Source organism: Pogona vitticeps, chromosome 5 (assembly GCF_051106095.1).
Source record: "Pogona vitticeps strain Pit_001003342236 chromosome 5, PviZW2.1, whole genome shotgun sequence".
NCBI lineage: Eukaryota > Metazoa > Chordata > Lepidosauria > Squamata > Agamidae > Pogona > Pogona vitticeps.
The window spans coordinates 113,446,413-113,471,068 of NC_135787.1; the positions used below are offsets into that span (position 1 = coordinate 113,446,413).

At 43.0% G+C, this 24,656-nt stretch overlaps 1 protein-coding gene across 10 annotated transcripts in view; it reads right to left on the minus strand.

Annotated features, from left to right (window-relative positions):
• Positions 1-24,656, minus strand: part of CD36 (CD36 molecule (CD36 blood group)) — a 122,310-nt gene that overhangs the window by 88,686 nt on the left and 8,968 nt on the right. For 2 of the 10 annotated variants that reach the window (XM_078394294.1, XM_073000726.2), the window contains exon 1: positions 9,850-10,059. The exons of 1 other annotated variant lie outside the window; for it this stretch is intronic. The gene's annotated coding sequence lies outside the window, so the exon portion shown is untranslated. Of the gene's footprint in view, positions 1-3,184; positions 3,656-6,163; positions 6,315-9,849; positions 10,245-18,455; positions 18,537-19,700; positions 20,378-24,656 lie in introns of those variants that run through there. 7 more of the 10 variants (XM_020790000.3, XM_078394295.1, XM_078394292.1 and 4 more) reach the window with 6 other exon arrangements.

Consider the following 24,656-nt stretch of genomic DNA (forward strand, 5'->3'; position numbering starts at 1 on the left):
TTCCCCAGCCCTCCTCCCTTTTCTTTCTGATTTCTCTGTTGGAGTCCGTGCCGACAGTGATCACTTGCCTCTTCTTCTGTCCCTAACTTCTCCTTCCCCAATCTCCTCCCCTCCTACCCTCCCCTTACAACCTTCCTCTCGCCTTAAATGGTCTCCTCAAACAGAAACCGACTTCTTCTCTTGGATTCTATTGCCAGAGATTTCCAATCTCCACCGTACTATCGCTACAACTGACTCTATCTTCACAGCTATTACCTCCTACAACACTCTTTTAGACTCCTTAGTTATCTCTCTTAGCAGTCCAACTAACCACCCTTCTCATAATCGAGCTACCTCATGGTTTGATTCTGACTGTTGGCAGGCTAAGAAGCAGGTTAGGTCCCTCTTTCACTCTTTCCGCCTTAACCCTACCCCAGCTTCCTTACAACTCTACCTTATTGCCAGAAGGTCCTGCTTATTAACTCTAGACTCAAAAAAACACCTCTTTGCCCAACGCAAGTGGTCCGACCTGCTACAAGCAATCTTATCACATAACTACAAAGCCTTCTGGTCTCTGGTTTCCTCTTCCACTACTTTCTTTTCTCCCGATCCTTCTTCCTCTATCCCCTCGGAAGAATGGATAGCCCACTTCTCCACAATTTTCTTCTCCCCGAACCCTAATCCCCCCCCTGATTCCTCACTTCAGGCCCTATCTGATTGGCCTCCCGTTACCTCTGATGAAATATTGGATTTAATTAGTTCATTGAAGTCTGGTAAGGCCCCAGGCCCAGATCAAGTTCTTACTGAGATTCTGACTAGTAACCCCCATTGGTGGTCTCACTCTTTGGCCAACCTCTTCACTTTAGTTAACCATTCTGGTATCTTTCCCAACTCCTGGTTAATTTCCACCCTGATCCCAATTTTCAAAAAAGGTGATCCCTCCCTTCCCAGTAACTACCGTCCAATTAGTCTTTTATCTTACATTGGCAAACTTTATTCAAAACTTCTCCTTTCTAAACTTTCTGCTTGGGCCTCTTCTATCAACCTTCCGGGGAAAGAGCAAATAGGCTTTCGCTCTGGAGCCTCCACCCTTGATCATGCTCTACTTCTGTCCCATCTAGCAGAAAAATATTCCATCCACCATAAATCTAGACTGTTCGCCGCCTTTGTAGACCTTCGAGGCGCCTTTGACTCCGTTAATAGATCTCTTTTATGGGACAAACTATCCCAATGGGGCATTGACCCTCGTCTACTTTTTCTGCTTAGGCGTCTCCATTCTTCAAACTCATGCCAGATCCGCTTTCCAAACTCCAATATACTATCTGATAGATTTCAAGTTAATAGGGGTGTCCGTCAAGGGTGCATATTAGCCCCCTTACTGTTTAACCTGTTCTTAGCAGATCTTCCCCCTTTCTTATCTAAAGCTGCCAACCCTTCCCCCTCTCTTAATGGTGCCCCTCTTTCAGTTCTCCTTTACGCAGACGATGCAGTCCTGCTTTCTCTTTCCAAAGCCGGCTTGCGTCTCCTTTTAGCCAAATTCCAAGACTACTGTTCCGTCAACGATCTTTGTATAAATTCCTCCAAAACAAAAATAGTTGTTTTTTCTAAATCCAGCTTTCTGTCCACTTGGACAGTTGGTACACATTCCTACCAACAAGTGCCAACATTTAAATACCTTGGGCTCACTTTCCATCACAAACTAAACTGGATCCCACATAAAAAATTGGTTATCTCTACATCAACTACCCAACTCAATGCAATTTCAAAATTCCATTATCTTTCGGGCAACCAATTTGTTCCAGCAGCCCTGCATATTTTTCAGTGTAAACTTCTATCCCACCTTTTTTATGGGGTGCCCATCTGGATAAAGGCTGTAAATCATGACATTGATTCCATTGCTGCTGTTTTCCTCAGAAAGATCTTAGGTGTTCCCAATATGATCCGCCTCTCCACCATGGTACTCGAATTGGGAACCCACCTTCCGTCTACTCTTGCCTGGGTCACCACCTTCAAATACTGGCTCCGCATTCATCTTCATTCTAACCCCAATTCTCTCCTTTATGACCTTCTTAGCGATTCTTACACATCGAACTGGTTCCAACTGATCGATTCTAAACTTCTTTCCTTAGGACTGAACCTAGAATCCCTCTTTGATGTTGGATTACAACAGGCCCACTCCTTGATCAAGCACAAACTCTGGCAGCTTGAGTATGAGACACTTTCAGCCAATTTGAACCCCACCTGTTCTCCTCTTTTTTTCAGTCTTCCTCCTTCCCTAGGACGTCCTTCCAACTACTTCTCTTCACTGACTAATCCTGGTCAGAGAAGAGCTTTTATGCTAGCTCGCCTGAATATTTTCCCTTCGGCGGTCCATGTAGGCCGTTTCTCCAAGATTCCCCGTGTAAACAGGCTCTGTTTTTTCTGTCATACTCTGCCAGACTCCCTGGACCATATTTTATTTCACTGCCCGGCTCATTCCTCTCTGAGAAAGCTTTTCCTAGAACCGTGGCTTTCTTTTTTCCCCAACTCCTTAGCCTTTTTCCTGAGTGATTCTTGTCCTTTGATTACATCTGCCGTTGCAGGATATCTATTGGAAATTTCTATTTTAACCCACAACCTATGATATTACTTGCTGTTTGAGTGTAATTTCTCACTTTACTTTTCTCTTGATTATTGTTTGGTTTGTATCTACGTTTTGCTCCTGTCTGTTCATATGCCAATAAAGGTATCGAAATCGAAATCGAAATCGAAATCGAAAAAGTTAACTATGATCAGGCTCCTGTGTGGAAGCATGATCATTAATGATTACGTTTTAATACTCCCCCTTGCATGCTATGGGTCAGATCTGTTTTAACACTGGTATCTGTATGATTCCAAGAAGCAGAGCTTCCTTGATCATTAGTTCATCTTCCCAGAATAAACCCAAGCTTCGTGACACACATTCATTGCTGCCTGCTTCTCTTCAAGTTCATGCTCCAGAATCTATTGCTAGCCAAATTTTCTTTCCAGGCAAGCTTGGGTTACTATCCAGAAATCTTCATCAAACTCTCCACTGGGAGCATGAGTAGCTGAAATATTTGTACATCCAGGCTTCAAAGTTAATTTCAAATTTTGAACACTAGCTTTGCAATACAGATTCTCACCCTCCTCCATGTCCCTCCCCCACAAAGTATTTTTTTACAACAAGGAGAGGAATGTCACTTACATGCTTCTGCCAGGCAGTATTAGACTCCTGAGATATTTCAGTGGAAGTTGCTATAGGCATGCCAACAAAACTCCATTTAAATCAGCAAAAAAAATTGCCACTGACACCAGTTCCTATAAAGTTTCCTACAGCTCTGCAATAAACAGTGCTGTTCTTCTGCTCCTATGGCAAACAGATCCAGGCTATGGCATCGCTGTACCAATCCACAAATGTTTATCCTGAGTCAGAAGAGTTCACGATCAACCAAGGTCAACAGAATGTTTAGATGGCTGAGGCACAGAGTGGCCACCAGCTTTACAAAAATAGATGACTACTCTCATCATGTGAGTTTTGTGAGACAATGTCTTTCTCATCAACAGTTTTCTACTTTGTGGTTATTAAAAATAGCTTATCTTATTGCATGTGCACATGATTCATGTGCATGCTGACAGGAAGGCATTAAACACACCAGTCTGTAAATAAATAAATAAATCCTAAATTCAGAATATTCATTATATAGCTTTAGTCACTAGGTGGCACTACAGATGGTGAAAGTTTTAATTTACTGTAGTTAGTTTTTGATAAGAATTTGGCCTGTTTTTGCCAATTTCTTCATATTTAGAAGAAAAGCATTTGGGACTTTTAGGAAGTTGAATGTGGGAAATACACAATGGAGGGGGCAGCCATTGAGGTGGTGCTGGGTAGGGGAAGGAATGGCGGTGGGGGTAGAACATGCCCACGTAGGAGAAGAGAGGTTAGATATCTTACATCTATCCCGTCTTCTAGTCCTACCCCCAACCAGATGGTATCAGGTGACCATATCAGCAAACCCTCGAGCCACACAGTGCTGTTGATGAACGCCAGGTCAGTACAAAATAAAACTGCCCTCATCCATGATGTAATTCTGGATGAGGGTGCTGAGCTGGCATACATTACTGAGACCTGGGTGGGAGAGGAGGGTGGTGTCCCCCTCTCCCAGCTGTGTCCGCCTGGGTATTCAGTCCAGCACCAATGTCGCTCGGAGGGTCAGGGAGGGGGAGTTGCTATAGTCTATAGGAGTTCTATCTCCTTGACCAGGCTTCCTGTCACTTTGAGAGGAGGTCTTGAGGGCCTATATTGTGTGTTGGGCTTGCGAGACAGATTAGGGATTCTGTTGGTGTATCGCCCACCCTGCTGCGTACCAACAGTCTCCCTGCCTGAGCTGACGGAGGTAGTCTCGGACCTGGTGTTAAGGACTCCCAGGCTGTTGGTGCTGGGGGACTTCAACATCCATGCTGAGGCTGCCTTGACTGGGGCAGCTCAGGACTTCATGGCCACCATGACAATCATGGGGCTGTCTCAATGTGTCATTGGCCCGACTCATGAGAAGGGCCATACCTTGGACCTGGTTCTCTCAATGAGACTAGAAGATGGTGGTTTGGATGTGGAAGGGCTGGTTGTGACCCCATTGTCATGGTCAGACCACTTCCTGGTCAAGTTTAGTCTATTAGCTTCTTCTCCCCTCTGCAAGGGTGGGGGGATCTATTAAGATGATCCGCCCTCAGAGACTAATGGATCCAGATGGATTCCTGAATGCTCTGGGGGATTATCCGTCTGATATGGTTGGCGCTCCTGTTGAAGCTCAGGTCACCCTATGGAATAGGGAGATGACCCGGGCGGTTGACACGATTGCGCCTAAGCGCCCTCTCCCTGCTCGCCGAGCCCAGACAGCTCCTTGGTATACTTCTGAACTGCGGGCAATGTAGCGAGAGGGGAGATGGCTGGAGCACAGGTGGAGGAAGTCCCGCTGGGAGTCCGATCGAACACGACTTAGAGCCCATTATCGGGCCTATTTCGTGGCAATACGGCTGGCGAAACGGCAATATTTCTCCAGCAGTATTGCTTCCTCAGAATGTCGTCCAGCAGAGCTGTTTCGGGTTGTCCGGGATCTTCTTCAACCGGGAAATCCGGTGGAGGTCCCAGACTGCTCATCAGCTCACTGTGATGAGTTTGCCATCCATTTTGAGGGAAAAATTGCTCAGATTCGCAGTGGGTTGGACTCCAGTTACTGCAGAATCACAGGATGTGTCCAGTGTGCCGTGCTTAGGTCAAGTATTAATGGATGATTTTCAATTGTTGAGACCTAATGATGTGGACAGGGTGCTTGGATCTGTCCGTTCTACCACCACTCCGCTTGACCCTTGCCCATCCTGGCTAATTGGAAGATCAGCCAGAGGGGTTCACACCTGGGTCCAGGAGGCTGTGAACGCCTCTCAGAGAGGGAGTGGTCCCTACCACCTTGAAAGAGGCGATGATTCGACCAGTCCTTAAAAAGCCTAACCTGGACCCAAGGCTGGTGGTCAACTACTGACCAGTGGCGAACCTCCCTTGGGGAGTGTGACCCTGTTGATACTCCTGGACCTCTCAGCGGCTTTCGACACCATCGACCATGGTGTCCTTCTGGATAGGCTGGCTGGGTTGGGAGTTGGGGGCACTGCTTTACAGTGGTTCCGCTCCTTCCTGGCTTACCATGTCCAGAGGGTGGTACTGGGGGACAGTTGCTCTGCCGCATGGCAGTTATGTCATGGGTTTCCTCAGGGCTCAATACTGTCCCCCATGCTGTTCAACATCTACATGAAACCGCTGGGAAAGGTCATCAGGAGGTTTGGGCTGAGGAGTCAGCAATATGTTGACGATACTCAGCTCTACCTCTCATTTTCCACCAATCCAGGTGAGGCAGTTTCTGTGCTGAACTCATGTCTGGACCTGATAATGGACTGGATGAGGGTTAATAAATTGAAACTGAATCCAGACAAGACGGAAATGCTGTTAGTGGGTGCTTCACCGGACAGGCTGGAGGGCCATTTCCCTGCCCTGAATGGGGCTACACTCCCCCTAAGGGACAGGGTCCGCAGCCTGGGGGTGCTCTTGGACCCCAGTCTAACTCTGGAAGCCCAGGTGGACTCGGTGACCAGGGGCGTCTTCCTTCAGCTGTGGAAATTATACCAGCTACAGCCCTACCTGGACGAGCGGAGTCTCATGACAGTCACACATGCACTGGTAACATCCCGCATAGATTACTGCAATGCGCTTTACGTGGGGCTGCCTTTGAAGACGGTCCGGCGACTGCAACTGGTCCAGAATTGAGCTGCGCGGCTGGTGAGTGGTGCAGCTGCCAGGGAACATATCAAGCCGATTCTGTATAAGTTACATTGGCTACCAGGCAGTTAAGATCTAGCCAGGGGGCCCTTCTGAAAGAGCCATCCCTCAAGGAGGTAAGAGGGACGGCTTGTAGACAAAGGGCCTTTTCAGCAGCTGCCTCCAGACTATGGAATGCCCTCCTGACTGAGATTCGTCTGGCGCCGATGCTGATGACATTTTGGCGCCAGGTCAAAACCTTCCCGTTCCAGAAGGCTTTTAATTGAAATAATGTTAGCTGTGGGTCCGATGGCAATTTTAATTGTATTTTAATTGTATTTTAATTGTATTTTAATCATTTTATCTTTTACTGTATTGAATTTTAATTGCTGTGTAGTGTGGGTGGCATATAAATTAAATAAATAATAATAATTTTTAGCACTCTGTGCCCAGGGCTATGAGTGTTTCAAAACCTTGTGTATTCAAATATATTAGTGTGGAATTAGGGTTGCCGCTGCCACCACAGCCACCACAAAAAATTTCTGAAGCACCTCTAGTACAAACTGGCCATGCAGGCTGAAAGACTCTTGGCTTTAAATCCAATTGCTACTTCAAACTAACAAAGTCCCAATTGAGTTGGAAATCAACATTTCAGTAAATTCCATTAATTCCAGGGTTCTACTCTACTTGGGAATAATACGCTCATCTTTTTCCTTAGAACCCCAGTCTAAAAGAACCATATTTTCTAAATTCTCATATCAAGAGCTGCCAAATGGATATTGGTGCAGGAAAATATGAGTGCAACAAGAACACCAAAATCACACACACAAAAAGAATACCAGAATCATCATCCGTGACTAGATAGGCGGGATATAAATTAAATAAAATAAATAAAATAAATAAATCTTATGTCGTAATCATCTTAGAACTGAGCAGAGCTGGAAAGGGCTTTTAGAGATCAGTGGTTCCCAACTTGAGGTCCCCATATGTTGTTGGACCACAACTCCCAGAAATCCGGGCCAGCACAGCTAAGTGGTGAAAGCTTCTCAGAGTTTTAGACCATCATCTAGGGACCCAAGGCTAGGAACATCGAGTCTAGCCTCCGACAAGGAGGCACAGAGGGTAACTGAATTCCCAGACTCTGATTCCACAGCAAGATATATAAATCACTGAGCTACCCAACAGTTCAATTCCAGATCTAAAGGTATGAAGCTTCTCCTGAGCCTTGAGACTGGAGTGCTTTCACATGCTCAGCTTGGTCACAGAAGCCTACCTGGAAGTGCATCTTTTCAACAGAAACCTCCAGTTATGTCATACTCTTCCTAGAGAGGTCTGCCTGGTGCCTGTTTTGTTCTCTCATGTTCCTCATGGTGATGCAACATCTTATTGCAACCCATTTAGCAGACCTTGTTGTAATGCCTGTTGTTTCAGCCTTGGCCAGTCCTAATTAATTGCTTAATTAAATGCACGTTGAATTTCTTTTTGTTATATTGAGCATCAGCCTAATTGAGAGCCTTTTGCTATGGGTGAGTAATAAACCTTCAAAAGAGAGAAGTAAAAAAAGTATATAAAGCTGCTGTAAAAGGCTCAACCACAACCCAGCTGAGATCAGCCCTTTGTCTCGTTCTCTGCAATCCTGTTTGTGGGATGCAGACTTTCCCCCGTGGAAAACTGTTTGACTCCAAAATCCACCAGTACTGTCACTGATCAAGGACCATGGGTTGCTGTAGTTAAATAATATCTGTAGGTCCACAGGTTTTCCACCTTTCTTAAAAGGAAGAATGATGACTAGTGCTGATTTGCTTCTCAATGGATGTTTTGTTCCTCAAGTGGAGTTTGAAATCCTGTTAAATGCTGTAGGAGCCACCTGGTTGTAGTGGTCCTCTTCTACTAAAAGGGGGAAGATGTGACCCATACATTGATCATCACCATATGTGTTTCAAAACAACCCTGCTGAAAGACAGCAGGAAAGAACAAGAGAATATAGATGCAATATTTAGAATACAGATGCAGATATACTGAACTGAAATGCTGCCAGCACAGTAGAAACTATAGTAGAATCTACCCACTCTAAATAGGCTTGTGCATTTCTGGAGTGCCATCTGAAGAGGGAAAGCACTGCATAGCTACTCTACCACCACGGAGGGCAAGAGTCATCTCCACTTTTCAGCTCTTGTAAACAGCTACAGCCTAGCCTGCCAGCTGTTTAAGGGTCCCTATTCCCTGCTTTTGTAACTGTACAAAAACAAAGCCCGTCTAGACTTATCATCAAGTTGCACAACATAAATTGCCACTCACTTGCACAATAGTACAATGTACCACTTCAGATAGCAGCAAGGTCACTGATAACTGCCACTGAAGGTCAGTAGGAAATTGTCTGTGAGTGTACTTGAAATAAGAGGCTGCTCTGCAAGGCAACAAAAGAAACAATTCAAAACTTTACCATGCTCAGAGTTAAAACTACTACAACCATGTACCTTTTGACTCTCAAAAGGTCTTCCAGAACGAACATTTTTCAATAAGTGAATTACACTTTCCTATGACTCTTTTTTTTCACCCAGGCAGTTAAGAGATTTACATTTCTATAGATTTCACTATGCTGTAGCATTAGGTTCTCAAAGGTCCTCTAAGTGTTGAGCAGTCCTCATGTTTTGCAAGGTTTGTCCTGGGCTATCTGAGATTTCCTCAAGAGAAGGGATATCTTCCCCCTTTAACAATGGTATGCTTGAAACACCCTTGATAGGATCTCAATGACATCTACTAGGTCACCAGTCTCTATTTAAATATTGCACTTAATTTTTCATCTTGCAAGGACTCCTTTATATTTTAGAATAAAGGCTTGCTCCTCTCTTTGAAAAGCTGCATCTACCCAACCCATTTATCTACTGCACACAACAGTTGGAGGTGTAAGGATGCTGGCTACTCTGTATATTAGAATCTCTGTCACACTACAAAGAAACAAAGGAGTAAATTAAACCTCTCTGTGTTTAGAGTTAATATTAGCTTTATGATGCATAAGCATTAAGTTAAGCTGTTAACGCCTTGTAACTACTTCCCTGAAAATGCCACTGACATGATCATGAGTATTTTGAGGGGGGGAGGGGAGGAAAGGAAATACTGTAGTAATTTGGAAAAAGAAATTTTCATTTCTTCCATTAAATTTTTGAATTAAATTTGCAATTAAAATTTAGGTGCTTCAGATTCATTGGCATCATACTCTTCAAAAGACTACTACAATGATTTAATTGTAAGTAACAAAATATACCATTATACATAAGCAGTCCAATATTCAACTGTAATATCATGGGATATTAAAAATGCAGATCAGTCCTGGCAGAATGTTAGTGCTTTTAGACAATTACAGAAACAGAAGATAACATTCAGAAAAAAATACAAACTCCCCATCCTCCCATTATCTGAAAAAATTAATAATAAAAACACAGTCTACCAGGACTGCTTAAAGGAGGAGGAATAAATTGTTCCCATCCTACAATGACCCCAAATAATTTTGTTCCCAAGCCACTGAATATCAGTAGACAACTTCTAAATATAAATTAAAATAACCTTACCTCTGGACAGAGGACCTAGCTCTGTGTCTTGTGAAACAAAAATTGTTCATAGAATTATCTCATGTTCTTGCATGTATCCTTCTTATAAAGCAAACTGTTAAGACATTGGGTGGGCAGACTGCTTTATATGTTTCAGTTCCCAATGTAGTGCCAGAAAACACTTTGAACGTACAGTACACTGCTTGGCTATTTATACCACCAAAAGGACCTTTTACCTACCTCCACAACTGCTTTTGGTGAGGGGAATTTTCCCCCTCATCCAAGTAGGGCAAGGGCTATTGAGATAAAGCCATTTCTCCTTTTAGTTGTCCCTTTCACAGGAGACACACCCACCCCTCTTCATCCTTCCCCCCACATCGTTCTCGCATACAATGATGCATGCAATGCCAAAGGAAAACACAGAATGTTTCATGCAAATCCATTGTTTTCTTGCAAATATCTGGATCTCCTGCTTTCATCTTGTTATTCAACTTTAATCAAAACCCCTCTATAGAATTGACACTGCCAAAAAGGAAGGAGGCTATTGTCTCCCTGTATACAGTTATGTTGATATTTCCATGTATCCTTTCCCACCATGATAGGAATTCTTTCAAAACTAATGTAATTAAGGTGTGCTTTGTGTGACTTGTGCTGGAACTCACATCAGTTCAAGCTGGCACAACTAATGCAAAGATGAAACTCATATTTCAACATCTGGAGAGCAAACCGAGAGCTCATCTCTACAATAGAGTCCTGAGCAGTAATGTTTAGGAACTTAAACCATGGGAACAAGCAAAAAAGCAAAGCGTGCTGCTTATATACCGCCCCATAGCACTTCAAGCACTCTCTGGGTGGTTTACAATTTAATTATGCAGGCTACACATTGCCCCCCCAGCGAGCTGGGTACTCAATTTTACTGACCTCAGAAGGATAGAAGGCTGAGTCAACCTTGAGCCGGCTACCTGGGATTTGAACCCCAGGTCGTGAGCACAGTTTTAGCTGCAGTACAGCAGTTTAACCACTGTGCCACGAAGCTAAATTTGTTAGTTTTATGGATCAGACAAAGGTCCGCATAGTCAAAGCTATGGTTTTTCCAGTAGTGATGTATGGAAGTGAGAGCTGGACCGTAAAGAAGGCTAACCGCCAAAGAATTGATGCTTTTGAATTATGGTGCTGGAGGAGACTCTTGAGCATCCCCTGGACTGCAAAGAGAACAAACCTATCCATTTTGAAGGAAATCAACCCCGAGTGCTCACTGGAAGGACAGATCCTGAAGCTGAGGCTCCAATACTTTGGCCATCTCATGAGAAGACTCCCTGGACAAGACCCTGATGTTGGGAAACTGTGAAGGCAAGAGGAGAAGGGGACAACAGAGGATGAGATGGTTGGACAGTGTCATCGAATCAACCAACATGGATTTGACCCAACTCCGGGAAGCAGTGGAAGACAGGAGGGCCCGGAGTGCTCTGGTCCATGGGGTCATGAAGAGTCGGACATGACTTAACTAAACACCAACAATGGATCAGAACTATGGAGAAAGGAGAGGCTGCCAGTAACAGATGCAGCAAATATGTTGGAAAAAAACAACTGGACAGAGAAGGAAGTCAACATGTATTTCTAGGAAACCATAAGAGAAGAACCAGCTTCTTGAACTGTGTTGCAACCCAGGTATCATCCATCAGGTTCATTGTGTTTGTGTGTGTTGTTGTTTTGCAAGGCGTCTGTGGCCGTTGGGTACCTGGGTGGTATAGCACTGCCATTGTTCATTGTCGTTTAGTCATGTCTGACCCTTCATGACACCATGGACCAGAGCACGCCAGGCCCTCCTGTCTTCCACTGCCTCCCGGAGTTTGGTCAAATTCATGTTTGTAACTTCCATAACACTGTCCAACCAACTCGTCCTCTGTCATCCCCTTCTCTTCTTGCATTCACACTTTCCCAACATCAAGGTCTTTTCCAGGGAGTCTTCTCTTCTCATGAGATGGCCAAAGTATTGGAGCCTCAGCTTCAGAATCTGTCCTTCCAGTGAGCACTCAGGTTTGATTTCCTTTATAATTGATAGGTCTGTTCTCCTTGCATTCCAGGGCACTCTCAAGAGCCACTGCCACTGATTTTTAAATAATATTTTAGGGGATACAAATTCTTCACTTTGACACTGGTGCCATCTATCCTTTTTCCTACTGTAGTGAGAGATTCAGGCTTTTTAATTTACTCCAAGCCTGTGCCCTATGGTTTAGGTTTGGGCTGGTTCCATACATGATTGTTTAAATAGTAGATGCCCTTTAAAATTTTACTTTGGCTCTCATTCACACAACTGCTTGATTCCTCTCTGAACAAGAATTTGAATCTATTTTGGCACCTTTTTTAAATTTCTCACCACAATAAATACACAGTCTTTGGTACCAGTACATTCTTGATTTGCTGTTGCATACTTCACTCTTTTAAGTCTATATTAAATGTCGCCGACACTGATGACATTTTGGCGCCAGGTCAAAACCTTCCTGTTCCAGAAGGCTTTTAATTGAAATAACATCAACTGTGGATCTTGATGATGGCAATTTTAATTGTATTTTAATTGTATTTTAATCATTTTATATTTTATTGTATTAAATTTTAATTGTTGTAAGCCGCCCAGAGACCTTTGGGTAGAGTGGGCTGCATATAAATTAATTAATTAAATATTATTAATTAAATATTAATTAAATATTATTAAATATTAATTAAATATTATTCACAACTCTACTCACATTTACACTTTTGCTGACAGTTAGTATAAATTAAGAAGCCGCATCTTTTAAACAATTATGGTTTAATTCAGAGATAAGGGCCAAAGAAGAATGTTCTAACAACAGGGGTAGGGGAAGTCTTGTACTGCGGAATGGAGAAAAAGTGGGAGGAAGAGAAGGACAGTTCCACGGTTCCGTGCTCTTTCCCTAGCATGGATGTTTAGGATTGCAGCTTATGAGATGCAGGAAAACAGAGACAATAGTTACAGGCATAAAGGCAAAGGTAAAGGTTCCCCTTGACAATTTTTGTCCAGTCGTGTTCGACTCTAGGGGGCGGTGCTCATCCCCGTTTCCAAGCCATAGAGCCAGCGTTTTGTCCGAAGACAATCTTCCGTGGTCACATGGCCAGTGCGACTTAGACACGGAATGCTGTTACCTTCCCACCAAGGTGGTCCCTATTGATCTACTTGCATTTGCATGCTTTCGAACCGCTAGGTTGGCGGGAGCTGGGACAAGTGGTGGGAGCTCACTCCGTCGGGTGGATTTGATCTTACGACTGCTGGTCCCTGACATATGGCACCCCAATTAGGTCCATACATTCAACATATGGGAAACATTTCAAAGATGTCCCTTTAGACAGGAGAGAATTTGGTGACAATGTCATGTCTGACAGTTCAAACACAATCAGAAGCACAATGGGTTCATAAAAGCAAAGCTTTCATCTGTGCTAGCGTGCACTTCTTGCCCTCCTTTATACAGTATTCCTATAAAAATAAGCCAGTGTTTTCTGATACATGTGATTATCTGTGTAGGCTGGTATTTCAGCTTGCTGTGAGGCAAAAACACTCCCATCCACATATGTTAATAGATGTGCTGAAAATGTTACATACTTCCAGTATATAGCTGTTAATACAGTGGTGCCTCGTTGTCTAGCAAAAATCGGTTTGTGAAGCAGGGACCAAACATTGTCCAGCGTAATTCCCCCATAGGAATCACTGTTTTGCAAATTGCTATAGCGATTGCAAAAAGTCAATGTCTAGCAAAAAACTTGTCATGCGGGGTAACTGTCTAGCGAGGCACCACTGTATGTTATTTTCACATTACTGCTTGAGAAATGCTTCTCTGATTAACGATCTGGCAATAGATATTCATTTCAACATCCATTTCCCCAATGAGTTATAGCCCACCGACATCTGAAATCATTATAGAAAAGAAATCCACCAGTATAGAACCAATCACTAGGCGAAGATGCTAACAAATCTGGATGGATGGAGAACTTCACTCCGTAGCCCTGCCAACAGGATTTGGAGAGTTGCAGAAAAAAACGTGCCAAGTTGGAGTTCTTATTCACAGATAGAAAATAGGTTGCTGTGGCAACCCTATAGCAACCTGAAGCACCACAGACTGCCGTCTTTTTTTTTTCCAAAGAGTCTGTTGATCTTTCATCAGCCTCAGTGGGGACAAAAGAGGCAAGTTGCAGAAACTCAGTGGCTCAACTGCCTCTGGAGAACTGACACAATGCAGGACAGCTCACCCTTTCCCCAACTTTTCACAAGCAGCACTACTAGCCAGAGGGAGGGAGAAATAAACATGACAGAGGAGACTATGTCCAACTTTCTCACTTGGGTACAGAAGTTCTCAATGAGCGGGCAAAGTTACCATGCTTATATTAGGTAACCCCAGTGATCAGGTTTGAATCAGGGCACACCCTTAACTAATCATAATGATTATGTGATATTTTGATCTGCAAAGCTCTTTTGCAAATATTAACTTTAATACCCACTGATCCACACCAGCATGTGTGGGAGGTGAGCAAAGAGGGAGAATACAGTATTGGTTTCTATGGAGAGTACGAAAGCAGAGGAACACAGTATTGCTTTAATGGAAGGTTGGCTTAGCACTGCCTTTCAGGCTGGAGGACTGAACACAAAGTTGTACACGGACATCCTCAGCCTAATCAAGTGATACTTCTTCCTTTCCCTGTTAATCATAATCATGTGTTGTCAAAAGTGGCGAAACGTCAGGAAGAACAACCTTCAGAACACGGCCAAAGAGCCCGAAAAACCCACAACAACCATCAGATCCCGGCCATGAAAGCCTTCGAGAATATAATATGTTTTCAAGTCTATTCTGACTTTTTGTGACCCTTCTCAGGATTTTCCAGGTAGAGAGTACCCAGAAATGATTTACCATTCCCTTGGACTGTGCCCCAAGACTGTGCAGCTTGCCCAAGACCATACAGGCTGGCTCTACTTTGCAGGAAGCACTACGGGGAATCGAAGTCCCAAACTCTGGCTCTCCGGCTATCTCAGCTATCCACTGAGCCATTCAGCCAGCTTTTTACTTATTACAATAAAACTAATTTCCACCTCTTATTTCATTCTTCCTCCAACTAACTAGAAATTTCAACTTATTTAACACCATTCAAAATAAATGTTAGCTGATCTTTGGCTTTTGGGGTTCTCTGAAATGCTTTAGATTTCATCTGTAGGAACTCCTTGAACATACTTCTCTTTAAGTAACATTTTTGGAGTAACTCCGGTACCAATGCATCAGTGCGGGCAAACGGTGAGCTTCCAAATATGGTTGGACCACAACCTTCATATCTCGCCATTGTTTACACTGTCTAGGGTTGAGTTTACTTGCATTCCTGCTTCGGGGGGGGGCCAACATTTACCTGCCTCCTCTAGTATGTAGCCAGAAGACCTGAGGTAGTAGTAATGGCTCAGAAACCCCAATTAGATTGGCCTTCTCTCTCTTATCTGGAAGTAATAGGCTTTGCAGGTGGACTACTGTGATTTTGTGGAGTATTCCCAAGATATTGATGCTTCAAGAAATTTTGAATAAAGCTGTTTACCAGGAATCATGGTAATCTTCTTTTGAAATAACCTGATTTGGTCATCATAATTAGATGAACATAAAGCATTCCTGATTTTTTTGGACCTTAGTAGCTTTCAGTATTAGAGATGGGGGTATTCACATACGAATACAAATACCCCCACACAGGTGGACATCCACCCACCCTCTTCTGTTGCCGCAAGCTCCACGCTCCTTTCCTATTGCTCCAGAGCTCACGATCTGCGAGCCACTGTTTGACCTTGCAGCCAAGCTTGTCCTCCCGCCTCCTGCCAGGAGTGGCGTCTAGACCATGAGTTCTGGAGCAATAGGAAAGGAGTGCTGAACTCGCAGCAACAGTGGAAGTTGAGTGGACAGTCTGACCGCAGGGGGCTGGCCCCTCGTTATGTCCACCTGTGAGGGGGTATTCGTATATGAATACCAAATATGTCCGTCTCTATTCAGTATCACTCACTCATGACTGCACTTTGGACTTCTTCTTAGAGAAAGAACAGAAGGGCATGAGAAGTGACTTCAGAAGCTTTAATCAGTTCATCAACTCCTGGAATGGTACAAGTTGACAAGAAGATATGCTATATATGTTTTGAAACAGTTCCACTCTTTCAGGTTCAAAGTACTGGTTCTGAGGCACAGAAGTCTGATAAGCAAATGTGTGACCCTCCAGATGTTAGACTGTAAGTCCCAACAGCTCTTGCTGTTTAACCAGTGGTGAAAGCTGGTGGGAGCTGCAGCTCAACAACAAATGGAGAGCCAGATGTTCCCCCATCCCTCTCCTAAATAGTTTGGTTCTGAAACAGCTCAGAGAATGTCTTTGTTCCTGTGAACCCTGATGTGCTTGAAGAGAAATCCTGCCCAGGCTTAAACATTGCATGGCTACCCTTTAATTTAATGCTAGTTAAGGGATACCCTTTCATTTAATTTTGCATGCCAGCTGCGTGTGGCTCACAAGACTATTTCCAGACCCAGATACATCTCCCTAAAGCTAGAAAAGAAATGGAGAATTATGCCATTTTCTTCCCTCATAGCCTAAAAGGAACAGTGTTTTGGCTAAACAATACAGTTCAATTCTCCAGCACCTCAAGTAAAAAAAGGAAAAGGGAAAAGTAAAATAAAAGAAATAGCATTTGCTGAATTCCACTGTGGAAGAGTAAAAACTGGTTCCTAAAGCCTGCTTAAACTTGCCAGTGGATAAACTGCAGATCCATGACTCAAATGACCTAAGCTGAAATCCCCACCCACCCCCATGGGAACCCTTTGGCGAGTAGTAATGGTAAACCCCTTTCTTGAATGGTTAACTTAGCTCAAAAACCCTATTAGGGTCACCACATCTCAAAAGGCTTCGGCCCTGGATACCTGAAGGACCACCTCCTTCCATATGAGCCTACCCGACAGTTAAGATCCAGCCAGGGGGTCCTTTTGAAAGAGCCATCCCTCAAGGAGGTAAGAGGGACAGCTTGTAGGCAAAGGGCCTTTTCAGCAGCTGCCCCCAGACTATGGAATGCCCTTCCGACTGAGATTTGTCTGGCACCGACGCATTTCGGTGCCAGGTCAAAACCTTCCTGTTCCAGAAGGCTTTTAATTGAAATAACATCAACTGTGGGTCCTGATGGCAATTTTAATTGTATTTTAATTGTATTTTAATTGTATTTTTGTCATTTTATCTTTTGTTGTATTGAATTTTAATTGTTGTGAGCCGCCCAGAGACCTCTGGGTAGAGTGGGCGGCATAGAAATTAAATAAATAAATTAAATAAATAAATAAAAGTGACTTTGAAATACGTAGCAACAACAAGGGATACCAGATTGGCATCTGCTAGGATTGTATCCCTATCCCACAGAGTAATTACTGAAATATGCTAAGTCCCTTCACCAGCTGCTTCAAAGAAATCAAATAAACTTACCTGTTATCTATCATTAAAGGCCCTTTGACAATAAATTTGCAAGGGACTGCTCAACAGAAGCTGCAGCAACCTTGCTCCAGAAAACATGACAAGAATCTAGGCATGACTAAGATTGCAGGAAAGTAGATTTCATCTAAATTTCAGGAGAAACATCCTAACAGTTAACTGCTGGGCAAAGAAAAAGTAGCCTCAGGCTCTGCTTTGCTGAATATGTCTGAGCAGAGTCTGGAGAGCTATCTGTCCAATGTACTGTTGCTTAGTGGTTCCCAACCTTTTTTTCACTTGCTTACCTCTTGGAAGGCCATTTCCATAAACTCTACCCTTCATATTAGCAAAATGTTTGTGATTCATATGGTTTCTAGACACACAGGACTGAGAGAGGAGCCCATTTATATGTACACTGGTACTGGTGTGACACCACTCAAATGTTCACAAAGTGCAACAGAGTGAAAGTTGAGCCTGTCAGGGGCACACTGCTGAGTGTGCATGCCATAGTGGTGTGTTTGCAATATATTGTTTAGGGAAGGACTCCTCACCATTCAACCAAATGACAAAAAGCAAAGCAATAGGGCTTTTATTGAGGTTAAATAAGGAAGAAAACCTGCTCCACCACTCATAAGGTTCAATTAATTTCACAAATTTTGACTTGTATCTTATCTTACACTGTTGACACATGTGCCATTTCCCACCATTATTCCATTTTCCCCCTTGTATCCCTAAATGTTCGGGTTTGTGCCCCTGGGGGTACACGTACTCTAATGTTGTAGCTACATCCTGCATTCTAAATGGAACTGATCTCTAATCTTGAAGCTCATTCCTAGTTCTAGGACTACCTTTTGTGAACTGACTTTTGGCCCGCTTAACTTTGAAGAGTCAAGGTTGTTGATTGTTAATTGTCATTCGGCAAAATAGTATTGCGTAGTGTAGCCATTTATTTATACCCGACATTTCTCCATAAAAAGGATGCAAGTTTTCAGTAAAAGACAATATTTAAAAGCTAGAAACAGTTAAGTATACAAATATTTAAAAAGAATCAAATACCAGACTAAAATGGTCAACAAAATTAACATCAGAAACACATTCAAAACAACAACTCATCATTTTAAAACCCCTCTCAGACAGCCAATCACTGAGGCAAAGCCTACCTGAAAAGAAAGGTCTTCCTCTGCTTGTGGAAGGATAGCAAATACTAAAGTAAATCTCTTGAATCACATAGTTTATGGATGTTTGCCTTTAAAAAGAAATGTAGAAGGAAACATGGGAATTAAATAAGGAGGCTCCTAATAAAGTGATAGAGATTGGTAGAATAACTGTTCTTCTCATGAAGTTTGTAGTGGGGAATCAGAAAGAAATTAGTATGTTTCACATTTAATACAAATCCAGTCAATTTTCACTTTCCTAATAAATGCACAAGCTGGAACTCAAATGTCCTCTCCTTCTTGGAGTGGGAGTAGTTCTCTAATTTACACCCATATGCAGGCATTTCTATGTGGAAACTGATTTCCACATAGACTCAGGCTCTCCCACGTCTGCTGATTTCTACACAGACCCACCTCCTGCTCTGTGTGCCGATTACTCAAAAAGCTGCCTTGTGCATGCATTTTCATGCAGCACATTCATTAACTCATGTGGAAATGGGATAGAATGAACCTGGGTTTTTAATACTGAGAACAAAACTCAGATCTGTCAATTATCAGTGACCCAGAGGAAGTCACAACAAAATAAGGAAATCAACCTCATGAGTAAACAAAAGAGCAACCTCAGGACAGAGAATGTGTTGTGAGTCTTGTGCAAGTATTTATGAAATTTTTCATCTCGGGCCCTAAAGCCATTGCCCCCTAAAACAGTTCTCATAGAACTTTGCACCTCCTCCCTTAATTGGGGAGAGATTTTTAAAAGGGGATATAATTATCACTTTCCAAATAAGCAATATGATTTTCACAATTTCAAAATTTCCCCCATTCTTCATTCTCCTTCCCTCTCTTTTTTCTAGTCCCTTGGGCTGTGGGTACTCTTCCCTAACCAGAGCCCAAGACCAAGAATATTCAAACAAATAGCTACATCTATTCCATATATTTTTTATGTAATAAATATATACACACAAACACAGAGAGACAGACCGACAGCACACACAGAGAGACAGGGAGGGAGGGAGGGAGGGAGAGAAACAAAGACAAACTGCCTTGGTCTCTTAATGACCCACCAGAAAAGATTGTTTGTAATCCTCTCCCTTTTGCTGAACTCCACACAGAAGAAAAGGTGGAGTGGTGTAGCTTTGCATCCCAGCTTGTTGTCCATTTGAGCTGTGGAAAAGCAGGCAAGGAACTGAGGAGAGACATCTACTCCAACCTGATGAGCTGGATGAGGCAACCCATTTGCTAGCCACTCACCTGCTTAGCAGCTGCCAACTGAAGGTGTCCCTTATAGTGATAAGATCCGGTGAGTGATAGGAACTCTTGAGGAGGAAGAGGAAGGCACAGCAACATGGAAACTGCCTTTCGGGAAGGATATTAAAGTCTTCTTTTTCTGTCTGGCTAACATGCAGCCACCACCACCCCGTACCTTTTGAGCATTTATTTCATAATGCAACTGAAGACAACTAGATTTGGATCAGCATTTCTTCCCTTTCAGGTTTTTGAAATCATATTGAGGAAAGGAGACAATAGCATAATGAACTAGCTATTCCAGACCTTAAGGTCTAGCAGCCTGCTTGTGGTGATGCAAATGGCCACTCCCTGTAATTACGCCTCAGTCCCAAACAGAGATGCTCCCTTTTTTAGGAAGCAGTGGGGTTACAGCCATGCTTTTGAGGTTGCATCCTAGCATCCTAAAGCTGTCACTGGCTGTGAGAGCAAGTAGTTTTGAAAGGAGAGAGGAATAAGATCCCTCAGCTCCAGGCTGTTTGTTTTTCCTTCAAGCAACATATCCAGCTCTGTTCTCTAATTATATATATATATTTTACCTTATACACAGCCACATCTCCATCTCCCAGTCCACATAAACAGCTACCATATACTGTGTTTCTCCTACATAATTGCTGCTTCTGTTATTCACATTGTTTTCAATATGAAGTGCATATAATTTGCAACTGAGGATAAGGTTTTCCAAACAGGAAGCACATTTGAAACTATTATCACTGCCCTTGGCAAGGAGAAGACATAGCAAAAGGAATAGACAAGCAACCACAAAATTAAATTGCACACCATCTCTTATGCACATCATCTCCTTGAGGCTTCATGAGTCAGATCTGCACTGGAAAAAAATCCATCCATGACACGCTGAAAAGATCTAATGCTACAGCGTGTGAAGGCAGAAACAGTAACACAAATCACCTTTTTGTCTCTTCCTCCATAAAAGCATCAAATACACATGAGCACAATAAAGTTGTGGTGGGTCAGGCCCAAAGCCTATCTATTGCAGTATCCTGTTTCACGTAGTGATTAAAAGCAGATGCCTGGGGGAAGCCAGCAGGTCGGATTCATAGGCAAGTGTTATCTCTGACCACTGGAGGCATGGCGCATCTGATTCTGGGGGGCAGTACATAGTTCATCAAAACTAGTACCCATGGAAAGTGGAAATGGCCAGGTAGCATATTCATATCAGCTGATGCCAGTTCAATCAGTACATGCAAAAAGAAACAATCCACACATTTCACTTCAATTACTGCCTGTTGAGAAAGCAAGTGATTTAATACATGGGTAAACTATTCCAGGATTTTAAGAGATTTTTGAGATCTCTGAAAAGCGAATGCTCTCTTGCAGATGTCAGATTTCTACCATGGGAACAAATGCTCACTATGCTCAGACAGACAGACAGACAGAAATACATGCATATAGACAACTGCAGCATCATTGCAGCTTTCCCATGTTTATGGCAAACATAAAATATCAGACTTTCATCTCCAATACTCCTTTGAGATTTCTGCGTTATTGATTTTGGCTTTTTCTACTTGGTGAACAGAGCAGTTTCTAACCCCAACCTTCTGATGGAGGCCGCTATGTTCTGTATTGCCTTTCCTTAGAACCAAAACCAAAAGGGAACTTTATGTTTCAACGACGGACAATATATGCATGCGTTGGGGAGAGGAGTGATGGAGAACCTTTATTAAAAGAACTGGGAAGAAAATCCCAACCATGCTGCCAGAGTGGGCTGGAGATTGTGCTCTCTCCCATTTACAGTCTTTTAAACTCACTTCAAGCAGACCCAGCACAGACATCCACCATGCATTTTGGAGGGGGGGGTGAGACTCTTACATTTTTTCTCACTACTCATAAAATATGGATGCATAAGACTGAAGAAGTGGAATTTTATCCACAGAAGTTTGCTGTTTGCTTGATTTTAAGTGGTCTAATAAAGGGACGTGGTGGCGCTCTGAGCTAAACCACAGAAGCCTGTGCTGCAGGGTCAGAAGAACAGCAGTCGTAAGATCGAATCCACACGACGGAGTGAACTCCCGTCGCTTTGTCCCAGCTCCTCGCCAACCTAGCAGTTCGAAAGCATGTAAATGCGAGTAGATAAATAGGTACCAGCTTGGTGGGAAGGTAAAACGGCGCTTCCTAGTCACGCTGGCCACGTGGCAACGGAAACTGTCTTCCGACAAGCGCTGGCTCTACGGCTTGAAAATGGGATGAGCACCGCCCCCTAGAGTCAGACACAACTGGACAAAAATTGTCAAGGGGAACCTTTACCTTTACCTAAAGGTATTGCTTACTCTTTGGGTATTAAAATGATGGCATTTAGGCTCTGTCTGCCAGCCCTTTTTGTAGGACAGCTGTGCTGCAGCTGCCCTGGTGCAGCAAAACCACCTTGGTGCATCAAAATTTCACAGAAACAGATTGACTTGAGGTTGAGGTAGCAACTGAAAGATCTAGGCATTCTTACTACTCAGGCCAGAATCAGATACAAGAGACAGCTCAGACTGGAAAACAGAAATTCTTAATTAATGTGAGAGTTTGAGTGTAACACAACAAGCGTCTTTCCTCCAAGATTATGGAGATTAGCTCACTTCATTTGGTAACTGGTCTTCAAAAGATATTTTGAAGTCTGACTTCACAAACATGGAAAGACTGCCTTAGTCACTTCTCTGCAACTTTAATGGCCTTTCAGCTATAATAACAGCTTCACTCTAACATCTGTTCTGGCCCAAGCATTTTTTTCATTTCATGTTTGCATTAGTTTGCAGATGCATCAAGAAGTCATCTGCACAAGAATCCAGACATGTTTTAGTGCCCATTGTCCATCATATATACCTCTAATATACAGTTTTTAGTATATGTATTTTCCACCATATACTGTAGCTATTTGTGGGCACAGACTTTTAAAGGCACTTTTAGAATTGTGAAGAGCATCACCAAAAAATGACAAGTAAGGATATGAACATAGCAGGATAGTCTGATTCATTTATAAAGTTTGACAGGTCCAAATCTGGTATATTCATATAAAAATCCAAAATTGATTGATTTGTCATGAATCTCTAGGCTGGGGACAGAGCTAACAGGCTAGTGCAAATAACTACCCACAGTGGAGAGAGTGTTACTTCTGTGCCAGTGTACACTTCACACAAGGTTCATGCCATATCAACAGCGCTTGTATATGTGTTGCACATGCATCTGTTCTCACTGTATCACATACATTTTTATATACTATTTTGCAATATTTACATAAAGGACAACCCTCTTGTTTCTCTGATTTTGTCCCTGAAGGAGTGAGAAGTTGCTGACTTGACAAATGAGAAGTTTCAAAACTGCACTGTTACAAATAATTATATAGAACTGCCTACAGATCTTGACACACCAAAGCTGATGACCAGCAGCCAACCAGCCTTACATTCTGATCTGTCAGGTGCTTGCCAAGGGACCTCCAAGCGGAGAAAAGTTCACTGGCTCCTGGCAACACATGGCACATGGCTGAGAGTCTGCCTTCAGCTTGCTGGATTATAATCTCCAGTTTGTATAGGCTATATGGAGTGACTACAGGGATCAAAGGCCATTAACCAGGAGTGGCTTGTTGCAGTGTGTATGTAACAGAAGGACAGGTAGAATGACTCCTTTCCACCCCAGAGGTACATCTGCTACTAGTGCATCTTGTTTTCTCCAGGTGCCGGCCGAACCATCCACCCACTTCTTATCGCTGTTTTGTTAAAGGAAGCTGACACCCTCTGGAAGCATTCCATTAGAAGTTACTATTTAATTGTGGTGGAATCGCTAACAGGAAGTTGTTGGAAGGGCTCCAGTAGTCTTCCCTATGGAATAAGGAATATGAACAATGAGAAGGAAGATAGCTTCATTTGAAGCAGGATGTATGAGACATATGCAGGCCGACATTTGTTTCCATCATTTCACATCTTAGGAGCAAGAGCAGGATAAATGGCACTAAGCCCTAGCTGCCCATTGCCAGAGATGGCAAAACCTCTTGTTGCACTTGAGCCAGAAATCAAAGCAGTGCATTCCCACATTACAGGGAGGCCATTGTTGTTTGCTGCCACCACTGCCCCCTGCCATGGGGCACAGCTGCAGCTCTCGGGGGTGGGGTGGCAGTGGCAGCAACAGGACAGCAAGAGTGCATGACAACGACACAACAAGGAAGTGAAAAATCTGTTTCCACAAAAAGGGTCCTTGCCACTCTGCTTCATACCATTTGGCCTCCTCTAAAAGCCAGGTGGTAATAATGTCAGCTTTTAAAAGCTACCAGATTGTGTGGAACAAAGCAAGAAGAACCCTCCTGGCAGTGGACAGCTCTTAGAGGGAAAGAAGGAAATTGTTTACTAGGCTATCACAGTTCAGATGAACTCTCTGCTAGGGTTAATGGCAGGGTTGGCCCTGCTGATTTCCCTTTGTAGCAATTAATTGCTCAACACCAATTTTCATTCCCTTGGCACATTCACATAATCACAGCCTTAAACCTTTTGATGGAAGTCTCCACCTTCCGTAGCCAAGCAGATCAATGCCTTGTTGCTTATCAAACACTGATTCTCACCACTTTTTAGTACCAGAAAAAGATCCTTCCAGGTTTTGTCAACCCTGGTTTCCATCAACTCAATATACGTTTATCTCTTATCCTTTTTAAAATATTTTTAGTGTTTTTTCTTCTTCTACTGCATGGAGGGAGGTGCAGCCCTCTAAATGTTTTCCCATGAACTCTATCAATGAAGGAAAATGGAAGGTGTAGTTCAATACCATTGCCCAGCTTTAATGAAGTAGATTCATTGTTCTCCTGAAAGATCTTATGCTAAAATACCAGGATTTGAAAAAAGGCTCCTTGAAAATAGAATGAACATGCATTGATTAATTATAATCAAAATTAGAAAAATTTATGAAGTCCATTATTCAATTTTGAAGAAGATCACT